Source organism: Stenella coeruleoalba (genome assembly GCF_951394435.1).
Source record: "Stenella coeruleoalba genome assembly, chromosome: 16".
Taxonomy (NCBI): Eukaryota; Metazoa; Chordata; class Mammalia; order Artiodactyla; family Delphinidae; genus Stenella; species Stenella coeruleoalba.
Window position 1 is genome coordinate 77,967,847 of NC_137162.1, and position 14,887 is coordinate 77,982,733.

At 47.1% G+C, this 14,887-nt stretch overlaps 1 protein-coding gene across 2 annotated transcripts in view; it reads left to right on the forward strand.

The window, feature by feature from the left end:
- Positions 1 to 1,196: 1,196 nt before the first annotated feature.
- LYST (lysosomal trafficking regulator) overlaps positions 1,197 to 14,887 on the forward strand; it is a 277,679-nt gene continuing 263,988 nt past the window's right edge. The window contains exons 1-2 of one of the 2 annotated variants that reach the window (XM_079899834.1): positions 1,197 to 1,903; positions 6,520 to 6,635. The gene's annotated coding sequence lies outside the window, so the exon portion shown is untranslated. The remainder of the gene's footprint in view (positions 1,904 to 6,519; positions 6,636 to 14,887) is intronic. The other variant, XM_079899833.1, reaches the window with a different exon arrangement.

Sequence of the window (14,887 nt, forward strand, 5' to 3'; positions counted from 1 at the left end):
TTGAAATTTTTCATTTGATATGCACCTTAGTATTTAGGGCCAGTGTTCTGGTTTTCTCTGTCCTGAATCCCCTCAGGGTGCATGGTCCAGGGTAGCTGCAGTGACTGATGGCAGCAAAACCCTTTGTTTACTGATATGGCAGGTGACATTCTTCGAGCACAAACCCTAACTGACACATAAGTTCATAACTCTATGATCTCCTTTTGAGTATGTTTTTAAATGTTTGTAGTTTAGTTAAAAAAAAAATTAAAAAGCTTTTTTATAACCACACCTCATATGTACTTGTGTCCAGTTAGGATACATGTTAGTTACAGTGAAACTAGCAGGTATGAATTATACAGATGTACAGAAAAACGTACCAAAAAGTCCTATTTATTTTGTAGCTCATTTTGACTTTCAGGTGCAGAGCCTGCAACGGCAGAAAACTTAATTTCCTCACTCTGGGGAATTCTAGTTCACTACAGTAATTGCTCAGCCACTCTGGGGTCAAACTCAGTTGTATTAAGGAGCATCGTTGCCCCATCCCTCCTCAGGTTCTCCCCCAGAGCCAAATCTAAGCTCACTGTGAAACTGAGCAGGACCCCATGGGGTTCTCTTGGGCACAGAAACCTTTTTGTCCCCAGTTTCTAATTTACAGGATAAAGACTTCAGCCGCCTAGACCTTCCTGAGTACCACAGGGCAGATTCAAACAATTACTAATCAGGGAAGGGAAGGAATGCAGAAACAGAAGAGGACCAGTCAAGAAACTATAGTGTAGCCATTAAAGCAGGATCCTGGTTCCTCGTCAAGGGATATACATAATATCTTTGAGTTCTTCTGCGGGAATTAAGGCCCCCATCCAGGTGGAGGATGGTAACTTCAGGCTGAGCACAAGATTCCTGGAACATTACGCTGTTACCTCACCACCAACCAATCAGAAGAAAGAACACACACCCTTCAGCCCTCACCCCAAATTTTGCCTGTTTAAAAACTTCACCCTCAAAACCATCGGAGAGTTCGGGGTTCTTGAGCACAAGCCGTTTGTTCTCCTTGGCCCTTTAATAAACCTTTCTCTGCTCCAAACTCCTGAAACCTCACAACTCAGATGGGATTCTAACCCACTGCCTTTTAATTGAGATCGCACACCTGGTGTCAGGACTTAATGAAGCTCAGGTTCTTTATGTCTCAGCTCAGAAGGAATTCAGCAAGAGGTAAAGTGAGACGTAAGAAGTGGATTTATTTAGAGAGATACACATTCCATAGACAGAACGCGATCCATCTCAAAAGACGAGGGCGGCTCCGAAATATGGAGTGGTTTGTTTTTATGGGCTGGGTAATTTCATAGGCTAACAAGTGGGAGGATTATTCCAATTGTTTTGGGAAAGGGGCAGGGATTTCCGGGAATTGGGCCATTGCCCCCTTTTTGGCCTTTTATGGTCAGCCTCGGAACTATCATGGCGCGCGCGCGCCTGTCATTATCATATGCTAATATATTACAATGAGTGCATAATGAGGCTCGAGGTCTACCGGAAGTCGACTCTTCCGCCATCTTGGGCCTAATCGGTTCTAACCAGTTTTTGTCGTATCCTCAATGGCTATGTCATCCGTTTAAAGGTTGTGCCCTGCCCCGTTCCCTCCTGTTTCACTTCGAGGGTTCGGTTTATTTAGCGTCACTATGCATGGGGCACACGAACTTGTGTTTGGTAACACCTGGAGCTTGTGGACGTGCTCCTTTAGGATGCCTCCAGCCTTTCCCTCCGAGTGGCCCTCTGGGGGTGCTGCTGTGCTCTGAGGCTCTCTTGCCCCAGGGTCTCCCTCCGTGGGTGCCTTTGGTAACCTGATCCTCGGGGGTCACTCTGCAGCCTCCTCATGCCGACTGCCTGGACCGCTGCGGCTCCCCGGCCCTTCTGCAGACCGGGTAAGGTGCGCTGTTCTCCCCTCCCCGAGGGAGACAAGGCAGTCGGTGGGCTGCCCTCCTCCCTCACTGCCCGTTCTCGGGGGCCACTCCCCTACTCCCGCAGGCTCGGCTCCCGGGTCAGGAGTGCCCTGACCTCCCTTCCCCCAGCCCCTGCTCTGAGTTCTTCTGGGGGCGGTGAGAGTGGGGACTCCTCTGCCCTCAGGCATGGCCTTGCCAGTCTTTCTCGGTCTCACACCTTGTTCACCATCATTCCAACAACAGCCCTCCTGGGACCAATGTAGTCCCAGTGGTGTAGTCCCAGAGGGTCGGGGTGTAGAGAGAAAGGACACCCCATAGCTTGATGCTTCCAATGATTGATTTACCTGCGTGTGTGTGTGTGCACGCGCGCGCGCGCACACACACACACACACACACACACACACACACACACAAACACACAGTTTAAGAGGCCAATAAAAATGGGACTTCCCTGGCGGTCCAGTGGTTAAGACTGTGCTTCCACTGCAGGGGGACACGGGTTCAATCCCTGGTGGGGGAACTGAGATCCCACATGCAGCACGGTGCGTCCAGGAAAAAAAAAGAAATAATAAGGGTAAAACTGATCCAGAAAGGCTTTTCATTGGGAATAAGATGTTGGGTCTTAAAAAACAGACACACTGTGCAAATATAGCTGCTTTGATCAGCAATCCTCAAAGCCAATTGACTCTCCTTCTCTATTAAGCCATTTCATTTTAATACTTATAGCAGCTAACTTTTCTTACCTGAGGAATAAATGTTGGGGGTCTGATTACTAAGCCCAAGAGGGCTTCCACTATTTCATTTATCCACTCATGGATTTAGTTTAAAAACTACCACCACGCATTGAGTATCTGTTATGTACACATATAGTGTTGGGCCTCAGATAATAGAAATATTAACATTTAGAATTTCTTTCTTTTTTTTCTTTTTCTGGCCGCTCCTTGTGGCATACAGAACCTTAGTTCCCCGACCAGGTATCGAACTTGTGCCCCCTGCACTGGAAGCGCAGAGTCCTAACCACTGGACCAGCAAGGGAAGTCCCAACATTTAGAATTTCTGACACTACAGAAGGCATGAAATGAATGGTCTCGTAACAGAAGTAGGTGAGGGGCTTTCAGGCATATTCCCTCAGGAGCTGAGCTCTCTGGGGCCAGGGATTGTACTGAGAAGGGGCTGCATTCAGGACCTATACCTCCTGCCTGTGGAGTTTCCAGCTGTCTTATGTCTTTTGCCTTCTAGCTGCTGAGCCTGTGGGTCTGTGTTCCTCTCTGCTCCGTGGGGACCTCTGATGTCCTTGGCGCTGATGCCCATGTGCCCCCTGAAGCCTCCCAGGCCCATTACTGCCGACTTCCTGCTCAAAGGCCTCCGAGGAGAGGGCAGTGCACGGAGCAAACCCCGCCTCCCCATACCCCTCAGCTCCTTCCACAGTACTGCCCCAGCTACTGCGCTGAGGGTGACAGACCCTCCTGAAGCAAGCAAGGGAATTGAGGACGATAGAAAATAGTCTGAGGAGGATGCAGCCCTTGCTCTCAGCCTTGCTCCTTGGCCCTGGAGCCCTGTCTGCTCCCTGCTGTGTGGGTCCGCACCACCTGACAGGCTGCCCTGCCTCTCCCCCTGGGGTGCCTCACTCCGGCATCCTTTCCTTTCCCTCTAGTCTGGGTTATTCAGTTCAAGGTAGTCAATAAAAGACTTTCCAGGACAAAACACATCACATTACAATAACATTTTATGGGGAATGGGAAGGACGTTCTAAAGGGCTTATTCACAGCCCTTTTCAACAGCTGATGGTAGATTGGAAATGCTCTAGTATTGGGGTTCACTGGATACATTTGTAGAGTGGTTGTAACAGTTTTTTTTTTTTTTAATACCAACATGGACAATACTCTGAAGTTACATCTCTTTACAGCTGAGGGAACCTATGATGAAAAATGTTCTGAATAAAAATGTAAGAGGAAACATGGTTTTGCAAAATTCTTTTCTCAGATCCTGGAGCAAGCAGGTTGAGGAGGGCTGGAAGGAGGTGGAGGCAGGGCCCCAGCCCCCCTGGCGGAGCGGTCACTGCCCAGCTATGGCTCTGAGGTCCAGCACTGCCGGCTCCCTCACCTCTTGAGCCAGGATGCCTAAAGCAGAGCCTCTTACTTTGGAGAAGAACCCTTACAAGGGGCCCTTGTTAAAACAAGACGCAATTAAGAGATGAAAGGGCCAAAAAGCCTTGAAAAACAGGCTCTGAGAATGACGCCCTGGTTGCTTGAAGCACAGGCGAAGGTAGACGGGCCCAGACGACAGCGTGAGAGCTCTCCAGCCCCATTGCGTCAAGGTTTCTCCTTGGAGGCAATTCCAGAAGAGACCACTAGAGGGCAGGATACACCTCTCAATGCCTGCTGGGCATGGGGGGCGGGGTGTTGAGGCTCCCAGGCCTGGCCGCTCACGTAACTTCCCCCGAAAGAAGAGGGGTTCAAGCTTTCCCACCGTCCTGCTAACGAACTTCCTTAAAAGTCAGGTTGCCTAACCTGCTACCAAAGGAAGTCTAAATGTTAGTGTCCCAAATGTGTTCAGGCCTCTATATTTTATTGCAGATTTCCCCCAAACAGCCCAGCATTTCCTCCCAGAGTCTTTTTTTTTTTTAATTGAAGTAGAGTTGATTTACAATGTTGTGCTAATTTCTGCTGTACAGCAAAGTGACTCAGTTATATACATGTAGACATCCTTTTTTAATATTCTTTTCCATTATGGTTTATCCCAGGAGATTGGATAATGTTCTTTGTGCTCTACAGTAGGACCTTGTTATCTATCCATCCTATATATAATAGTTTGCATCTACTAATCCCAAACCTCCAGTCCATCCCTCTCCCTCCCCCCCGCCTCTTGGCAACCACAAGTGTGTTCTCTGTGTCTGTGAGTCTGTCATCTCTATTCAGTAAGCATTTATAGACATCTATACATGACATGAGGAACACACAGTGACGAGGAGCACACAGAAGTATTCCTAAGTGTGCCTCTGTGTACACGTGAGTGTACCCTTCTCTTCAGGGACCAGGTTCCCGGTGTACCTCAGTGGAGAATGACACAGAATACAAGGCAAATTCCAGACAATGCAGGCCCCTTGCAAACAAGACGTTGCCCTCACCCACAAGTGTGTCTCGCTGCTTAGGCAACATGGGTACCAGGGGGTGCTGAGTGATGAGTTCCCAACATTCAGGCCTTTAAGAGATGAAAGAAGGGAGGGCGCCCAGCAGGGATCCCGGAGTGAGATTTCCTTTACTGAATGTAATGGGAACTGGGGTCCCTCCTCATTAGAACCTTGTGAAGTAGAATTTACTGCACCCGTTGGTCATCTCGGGAAACTGAGGCCCAAAGTGAAGTAAACGTGGCAAAGATCATGCACTTTGTATCAGAGCAGAGTCCAGCTCCAGATCTGGTTTGCTCTAAAGGCCATGCTTTCACATCCTTCCCACCTTTCCCTTACAAAATATTTTAAGTGGAAATTTATTTTTACTTTATTATTTCTTTGTATTTAATGCATTTGCATTTACAAAACTGGAAAATAAACATAAGGTACAAGAAGAAGAAATCTCATTATTCAGCAATCATTCATACATTGGTATCTTATCCCAGAAATGTTCTAAAAATTGTTATATTTTGTAAAAATTACATAAGAAAAGTGGGATCCTGCTAAATATACTTTTAGATATTTTTGTTTTCCACTTAAATGTGCACATGAACAGCACTTTTTTTTAAACCTTTTTTTTAATTGAAGTATAGTTGATTTACAATGTTGTATTAGTTTCAGGTGTACCAAGGTGTCCTTATTCATTTCTCTAGGATAAATTCCAACTCACTATTATTTGAAATTTTATGGCTTTTAATAAATACTGCCCAGCTGCCCCTCAGAAAGTTTGTACCAACTTACACCCACCAGCAGGAGTGTTTGGAAGGGCCCATTCCCTATATTTTTGCCTTTTGGTGGTTCTTTGTTTTTCTTCTCTTTTTTTTTTTTAATCTTTGACAATTAGAAGATACCCACGGGGGTGTTGTTTATTAAAACCTAATTCTTTTAGTTGAGTTGAACTTTTTAAATGTATGCTCCTATTTTAATTTCTTTTGTAAATTGAGTCTTCAAGTCCTTAGTTTTTTAAAAAATTGGGACAATCTTATGGATTTATAAGGGCCCTATACATTTTAAAGTTAATTAGCCTTTTGTCATAGACATTGCAAATAATATATCCCAGGGATTTTCGGTTTTTGTCTTATAGGTAGTCAATTTTACTACCCCACATACCTCCCAAAGCAGCATGAACTAGAGTTGAAGCACTGACCTAGAAGTCATGAGGCCAAGCGTGTCCAGGTTCTACCCTGTAGATAATATTTTCCAAGACGGCCTCAGCACCATCTCCCATCCCACGTGTTCTTAAAGAGTTGTGTTGATGTGATGTTGTGTTGATGTGATGTTGACATTCCTCCCTTTGAGAAGCAGGACCACGTTCCCTCTCTGAATTGGGGGGGCGGGGGGTCTGTGACTACAGAGGGGCTATGGTGTGATTTCTGAGGCCAGGCCTGAAAGGTGGAATAGCTTCCATCTGGTCCTCTTGGATTCTCTCTCTAGGAACCCGGCGTCCATGATGCGAGGAAGCTCAGGCCACACGGGGTGGCCACGTGTCTGGGCTGGCAGCCCATCCTGAGCTCCCAGCCGACAGCAGGCATCAGCTACCAGACATGCAGGTAAGAAGACCCCCCAGACGAGTGCAGCCCAAGCCACTGGCTGACAGCAGTCCCACAAGCACAGCCCAGGTGACCCCAGTCCACACCCATGACCATGAGAGATAATAATAAAATGATTATTGTTTTCAGCCCAGTGTTGGGGAGAACTCGTTACAGAGCAGTGGATAACTGGCATTTGCTGGGGATGACTGATAGTAAAAGCCCTGAAACCATGCACTGCCCTGGCCCTCACCCAGTTTTGTTATTTGGAAAATGTGAATTGTCACAAAGCAAGCAGGATCCTGTTCTCTGGGCAGCACATCACAGCCGCAGAACTTGAACCCTTGATTGACCCTGCCGTGCATGGCTGACACACAGAGTGGATCTTCAACACAACCTGTAAGTAACAGGCAGGCTCTCCTCTCTCGAGAAACAACTGGTTCCTTCCACTCAAAGGGAAAAACAAGAAGAGGAAGAGCGGCTGCCTGGTCTCGGCCAGTCATGGAATACATCTTAGCAAAGGATCAGATTTGAAACTGCTTTGTGTCCTGGTTCACTTGGTCCTACCGGGAAATAACGTGATTTGAGTGGGAAACACCCCTGTGCCATTGAGATGCAAGTGGGATCCTTCGGGAGAGGAAAAAAATAAACTGATTATGAAGTTTGAGATAAACAGCAGCGTTGAGTGCGTTTAAACGTTCACTGGGGTTTCAGGTTTGGGCTTGAATAATTCATAAGTGAGGGATGGTTTGCTGGCCCTTCGGCTATAACCAGTTGGAGATGAGCTCTTTGGGGTCCTTGTTTCCGGATATGCCCCTTCCTGCGGTACATCAAGCAGACGTGCGTTCCAGGAGTGGGAGGGGTCTGGGTGAAGCCTGGGTCCGCCACGTGTTGGGACAAGTCCCTGCACCTGTCTGAAATTAGGGTATGAATATCCATCTCATAGTCACGGTGGGGCTCCTTGGGGTAGGAGGTGAGAGCGCCTGGTGTGCAACAAGAACACAGGAAGTGTTGCTTATTTCTGACCTTGGCAAAGCACTTTAAAAATTCACGTAATGCTTTCACCTTAGCTAAACTGTGGGAAATGCAGTGTAAATACTTCTGTTTCCTGTGTGATTACGCTGAGGCACAGGAAGGTTAAGTCTCTTGTTTAAGGTCTCACCATTAGTGCGTTTCAGGTATGACATGCAAATGGACCTCTCTCCAGTGCCAGAACCCATGTTGTCTCCATAATCCAACCGTCTTGCCTGAAAGTTCATTCATCCTGTGCATTCCTTGAGCACCTACTTCGTGCCAGATGTTGGGGATAGAAGCAGGATTCAGAGATAAACAGGAGGATTGGGAGGGCCAGGCCTGAGCTGCGTCTTGAAGGGAAAGAGGAGTTTGCGAAGCAGATAAAGGAAGAGAGGGCACTCCAGACAACAAGAAGAGGATGTGCAAAGGTCAGGGGACTCTGAGGAATCTCAGACAGGGTTGTCAACAACGGGCCACTCTTTAAGGGGGACAGGAAAGCGTGGGACTCCTAGAACTCCATCCCTGAGGCCTTGAATGAGCATTAGTTATGAACTGTACCCCTGCCCACCCCGCAGGAAGGCTAAAGGGCAGGACTGGCCCATGATTCCCTCCCAGAATCACTGGTACCCACTCACGGCTCTCATCCTGCCCTCTCCTGCCCTCGAGGGCATAGCTCTGAGACATTCTCCGCATGGAGCTAGTAGCCTCTCTTGGCTTTCTTGAGTTCCTCCCCTCCTTTCCTCGTCCCCATGCCCAGGTGTGTAGTCTGGCCCCTGCCTCAAGGGTCCAGGAGAAAAAACAACAAAAGTAAAACTGAAGTAACAGGCAGGTTCTGACATGTATCATCACCCCCATTACCATCAATGATGCCAGAACCTTTTTGAGAACTGAAAAAAGAGACAAAGAATTCTAAGTCCTGTTTCCATAGATAATCAACTGAAATCTACATGCTAGCAAGGATTCGTGGAAAGTAAAATAAAACACATTTGTTTTCTTAAGTCATTGTAAATCTTGGACTATGAAATCATATCAGCCAATTGGAGTAGAAAGATTTAGACAGGCGTACCTCAGAGATATTGTGGGTTCGGTTCCAGACCACCCCAATAAAGCGAATATCTCACTAAAGCAATTTTTTGGTTTCCTAGCGCATATAAAGTCGTGTTTACACTATGCTGTAGTCTATCAAGTGTGCAATCACATTATGTCTAAAAAACAATGTACATACCTTAGTTAAAAAATACTTTACTGGGCTTCCCTGCACCCAACTGGTGCAGTTGTTAAGAGTCCGCCTGCCGATGCAGGGCACACTGGTTCGATCCCTGGTCCGGGAAGATCCCACGTGCCACGGAGCATCTAAGCCCATGGGCCACAACTATTGAAGCCTGCGGTCCTAGAACCCATGCGCTGCAGGAAGAGAAGCCACCGCAATGAGACGCCCACGTTCCTCAACGAAGAGTAGCCCCCGCTCGCCACAGCTAGAGAAAGCCCGCGCACAGCAACGAAGACCCAATGCAGCCAAAAATAAATTAAAAAAAAAACCAAAACCTTTACTGCTAAAAAATGCTACCCATCATCTGAGCCTTCAGTGAGTTATAGCAACATCAAAGATCACTAATCACAGATCATAACAAATATAATAATAATGAAAAATTTTGAAATACTGTGAGAACTACCAAAATGTGACACAGAGACTCAAAGAACAAACGCTGTTGGAAAAATGGCACCGATAGACCTGCTTGATGCAGGGTTGTCCCAAACTTTCAATTTGTAAAAAAACACGACAAGACAGTATCTTTGAAGTGCAGTAAAATGAAGGACAATAAAAGAGATGTGTCTGTGTATCATTAGATAATATCTTAAAGTAAAACCTTTCCCCTGATTTTCAAATATGTGCCACATCTGTGACAAGCTGTGGACAGAGGTGGAAATGGGTATTTCCATCTAGTATAAGTTATTCCAATTTTTAATACAAGTTATTTCATGATACTACAGAATACTTGAAGAACAGACACAAGAAAAAAGTTACCACTAACCCTGGTATTCTAAAATAATGACCATCCTTTGGTCTTCAGTGGTAATCATGGTTTATCTGTCTTTATAAAGTTGTTTTTTAAGTAAACGTTCTCTCGAGGAATCACATATTTACCAAAAACGTGCAGATCACAAGGGTCCAGCTCAGTGAGTTTTTCCCAGTTGAAGACGATTGCAGTGTTCACTTTTGACAGTGAACAAGAATTGTGCGGAGGAAACAGTTTGTTAGCAGTGAAGTTACGTCTAAATCATCGGGCTTTTCCGCGTGTGATTAGCCAGGGCAGCAGTGTCCACCGGACCCAACTCGAAGCTGTCACTGAGGGGCTCAAAGGACCCAGCTGCACAGGAGTCTTTGGGGACGCAGCACCAGACACACTTGGTAGCATCAGCTAACTACAACTTTGCTTTTAGGGTGGGCCTTAATCCAGTATGAGCAGGTGTCTTTATTAAAAAGAGAAATTTGGACACAGAGATGGACACACATACTGGGAGAACGCCATGTGAATGGGAGGCCAGCACTGAAGTGAGGTATCTACTGAGGTGATACATCTGCAAGAAAACACCAGAGATGACCACCAAGGCACCAGAAGCTAGAAGCAGATTCCTCCTCTACCCTCAGAAGGAACCAACCCTGTCGACACCCTGACCGTGGACTTCTGGCCTCCAGGACTGTGAGACCGTCAATCCCATTTACTTTGTTGCAGCAGCCCTAGGAGACTAATACATGCGTGAGATGCGCCGCCTCGATTCCTACCAGTGTCAGAGTTCCTGGGAATCAAAGGGCATGTGGGGTCCAGAAAGGCCACCAACACCAGCTGCAAATACGCAGGGCCCCCAGCTAGGAGCCGCCACACCCCTCAGCTCTTTCAGAACTCAGTGATTCCAATTTGCAGGGTGAGAACCATTGCAGATTTTCTGGGGGAAAAAAAAAAGCCCTGATGGGATTTTGATGGGGATGGAGTTGCATCTGTAGATCAATTTGGGGAGAACTGCTTAATTCTCTTTTTTTTTTGGTTCCTCCATGCAGCTTTCAGGGGACTAGTTACCTGACCAGGGACTGAACCCGAGCCCCTGGCAGTGAAAGCGTGGAGTCCCAACCACTGGACCGCCAGGGAATTCCTGAGAATTGCTTAATTCTTAACAGCATTGAGGCTTCCAATCTATCAACATGGGGTGTCTCTCCATGTATTTAAGAAGAGCTACAATTCTTTTTAATTAATTAATTAATTTATTTATTTTTGGCTGTGTTGGGTCTTCGTTGCTGCGCGTGGACTTTCTCTAGTTGCGGCGAGCGGGGGTTCTCTTCGTTTTGGTGTGCGGGCTTCTCGTTGCGGTGGCTTGTTGTGGAGCACGGGCTCTAGGGCGCGCGGGCCCTAGGGCACATGGGCTTCAGTAGTCGTGGCTCGCGGGCTTAGTTGCTCCGTGGCCTGTGGGATCTTCCTGGACCAGGGCTTGAGCCCGTGTCCCCTGCATTGGCAGGCAGATTCTTAACTACTGTGCCACCAGGGAAGCCCCGAGAAGAGCTACAATTCTTGAGCAACTATTACACTCTGACCCTTAGCCTAAATCAAGCGTAATCTGCATTTTATTGCTGTGGCATGGGAGCCCAGAGAGGTAAAGAAATCTACAAAGGTGACACAGCACGCCTGCTGGAATTTCCGGCTGGATCTGTCTGATGCTCTTTCCACTTCACTCTGTGGGCTCTTCTTGCTACTAAGGTGGCTGACAGCCCCCAGCCAGTTCTACTTTACGGCCTTTCATTGGCATAGCACTTGCCTTAAAAAACAGACAAGGGATTGATAAAAACAAAAGGTGAATCGGGTTATCGGTAGTAACACGGGAAAATGTCCAAAATGTAGAGATAAGTGAATAAGGAGGTCACAGAACACTCTGTATCTGACTGCCTGTTTCCCTGCAACTAGAGACGTGTGTTTTGCACTTAGGGAAGGTCTGAAAGGAGACGAGAAATTGATAACCATGGTCCTCTCTGGGGTGAGTGATGTGGTGGGCTAGTGAGAATGGTTTTAACTTTTCAGCATAGACTGTGCTCTGCTGTCACTGAATGTTCTACCAGAAGCACGCATTGCCTTTACAACTAAAAGAACTTCTAGTTGAGAGAAAGATGGGGAAAGGTTCCCCCGTACTGCTGATTGCAGAACCTTGCAGATGGGAAGTTCTTTGGTTCCCCTTCACAACTGTACTAACTGCGGTAATTTCACCCTCCTGAGGATCGCCTTGTGGGGAGGGTGTGGGGGAGGAAGATGCGCCCACCTGAGGGAACGCACCTGTCCCTCCCTGCCCCAGGGTCCTCTGCTCGACTGACCATGAGGGTAGCCATAGCTGCTGCCCTAAAGCTTGAGCTGTCGGTTGTCCCCCCTGGGGTGTGAAAGCCCCTTACCCATCTGCAGGGCAGCTTCACTCGCAGCTACTCAGGGCTTTGAAGCAGTTCCTGTTTGGGGACCGCGTGAAAGTGACAAAGAGGAAGCTGCGGCGGTGACAGTGAGAGTGCAGGGTGGAGAGACCTGCTGTTTGCCCTTTGGGGATGGAAAGCTCCTGGACACGCCCGCAAAAGGCTCAGCTGGCGGGGGATGCTCCCTCGTGCTGCCCTGGGGGTCCCTGGAGACAGCAGAGTAGGCGAGACCTTCACCCTGATTCTCCTTCTCCCTCTGTCATTGCCGTCCCCCAACAGCCTTCTCCACCTCCACTGCACCCACCTTTCCCTCTATGGGGCACTTCTCATCCTGCACTGAAGTGACCTATTTCTTTGTCCACTTTCCGGACCAGCCTGTGTGGTTTTTGAAGGCGAGGGCTCTGTTTTTACTCATCTTTGCTTTCCTAATGCCTAGAATCAATGAGCAGGGTATAAAACAGGCACACCTTCCATATCAGGTGGATGGCAGATGGATGGACGGAGCTAGTGCAGTGGAATCTGACATACTCCCACCCAAAATACATGTTCCTCCAGCCCAAACTCTCTCCCACTGCCTAGATGTGGCCCCATACATCAGCCTGCTGTCCAGCGAGTGTGGGCACACACAGTGCACCCTGGAGATACTGGGTGTCTGTCCTCATTGGCCCTCCTGAGCGTCTGAAAAGAGAGCAGACTCACAAGAATGAGAAGACAAGTCACAGACTGGGAGAAGATATTTGCAAAACACGTATCTGATAAAGGACCAGTATCTGAAATACACAGAGAACTCTTAAAACTCAACGGTAAGAAACTGAATGATCTAAACAGATACCTCACCAAAGATGATATACAGGTGGCAAACATCATGTGAAAAGATGCTCAGCAGTATATATAATTAGGGAATTATTAATTAAAAAAAAGATGAGACACCACTATATATCTGTTAGAATGGCCAAAATCCAGAACACGGACAGCACCAAATGGTGGCAAAGAGTTGGAAACAGGAACTATTACTAATTGCTGCGGGAATGCAAAAATGGAACAGATACCTTGGAAGACAGCTTGGTCATTTCTTACACAACTAAATATACTCTTACCATACGATCCAGCAATCATGCTCCTTGGTATTTATCCAAAGAAGTTGAAAACTTATGTCCACCCAAAAACCTGCACATGAATGTTTATAGCAGCTTTATCTATAACTGACAAAACCTGGGAACAACGAAGATGTCCTTCAGTGGGTGAATGGATCAATAACTTTGGTATATCCAGACAATGGAATATTAGTGCTAAGAAGATATGAGCTATGGAGCCAGGAAAAGACATGAAAGAAACTTAAATGCATGTTACTAAGTAAAAGAAGCTCATCTGACAGGCTACATACTATAGGATTCCAACTATATGACATTCTGGAAAAGGAAAAAATATGGAGCAGTAGAAAGATCAGTGGTTTCAGGGTGGGGAGGGAGGGAAGGCTGACTAAATAGGTAGAGTGCAGAGGGGTTTTAGAGCTATGAAACTATTGTGTATGATATTGTGTTGGTGAATACCTGTCTTTATACGCTGGACGAAACCCATAGAATGTACAGCACCGAGAGTGAACGTTAACGTAAATTATGGACTTTATTTAAGAACAGTGTGTCAATATTGGCTCATCCATTGTAACAAGTGTACCACACTTACGAATGCAAGATAATAACAGGGGAAACTGCGTGCGTGCGTGCGTGTGTGCGTGTGTGCGTGCGTGTGTGCGTGCGTGTGTGAAGGGTATATGGGAATTATGCACTTTCTACTCAGTTTTTCCTGTAAATGCAAAACAGCTAAAAAAATAAGGTCTGTTTAAAAAAAAGAGCAAGAGAGCTTCCCTGGTGGTGCAGTGGTTAAGAATCCACCTGCCAATGCAGGGGACACGGGTTCGATCCCTGGTCCGGGAAGATCCCACGTGCCGCGGAGTAACTAAGCCCGTGTGCCACAACTACTGAGCCTGCATTCTAGAGCTGGAGAGCCACAACTACTGAAGCCCGCGAGCCACAACTACTGAAGCCCGTGCACCTAGAGCCCGTGCTCCGCAACAAGAGAAGCCACTGCAATGAGAAGCCCGCGCACCACAATGAAGAGTAGCCCCAGCTCGCCGCAACTGGAGAAAGCCTGCGCACAGCAACGAAGACCCAACGCAGCCAAAAATAAAATAAATAAATTTATATTAAAAAAAAAGAGAAAGAGCAGCCCCTGCCAACTAATTACTAGACACATAGAAGCGTCAGGTAACTTCTCCCTGCAACAACCATTAGCATCAGATATTTACAAGTCAAGGGTCTTCTCTGAGCCAGGGACCGCGCTGGGGGTGGGGCACAGAGGTGCTGGTAGGACAGATGGTCACGATCTCCAGTCTGGCCAGCTCAGGGTCTGCTCTGGGTCCTGTCCTTGCTCTGTGACAGGAGCCACAGGAGCTCTGGGGACTGAGCGTCCCCTTCTGAAGTGCCTGACTCCCATTAGCAAGCCAGCAGGCTATTTACGGCAGTCCTGCTTCCGCACGAAGACATCTCCTTTCACCTTCTCTGGCATTTTCCAAGGGATGCTCTCAGTGAGGGAACTCCTGGAACAGAGAACAAGTCAGTACTCTGCTCAGACATGCTGGCCCCTGACAGCTAATTACTGGAACGATTAGAGCCCTTTGACTCTGGGCAGTGGAACAGATCTGGGAAGGCAAGAGGCCAGGAGCCTCTGCCTTTTAATAGAAAACTATTTTTATGAACTTTTAAAACTGCACATACAGTTGTCCCAAAATGTTTAAAACAAAATAAAATAAAACACGAAA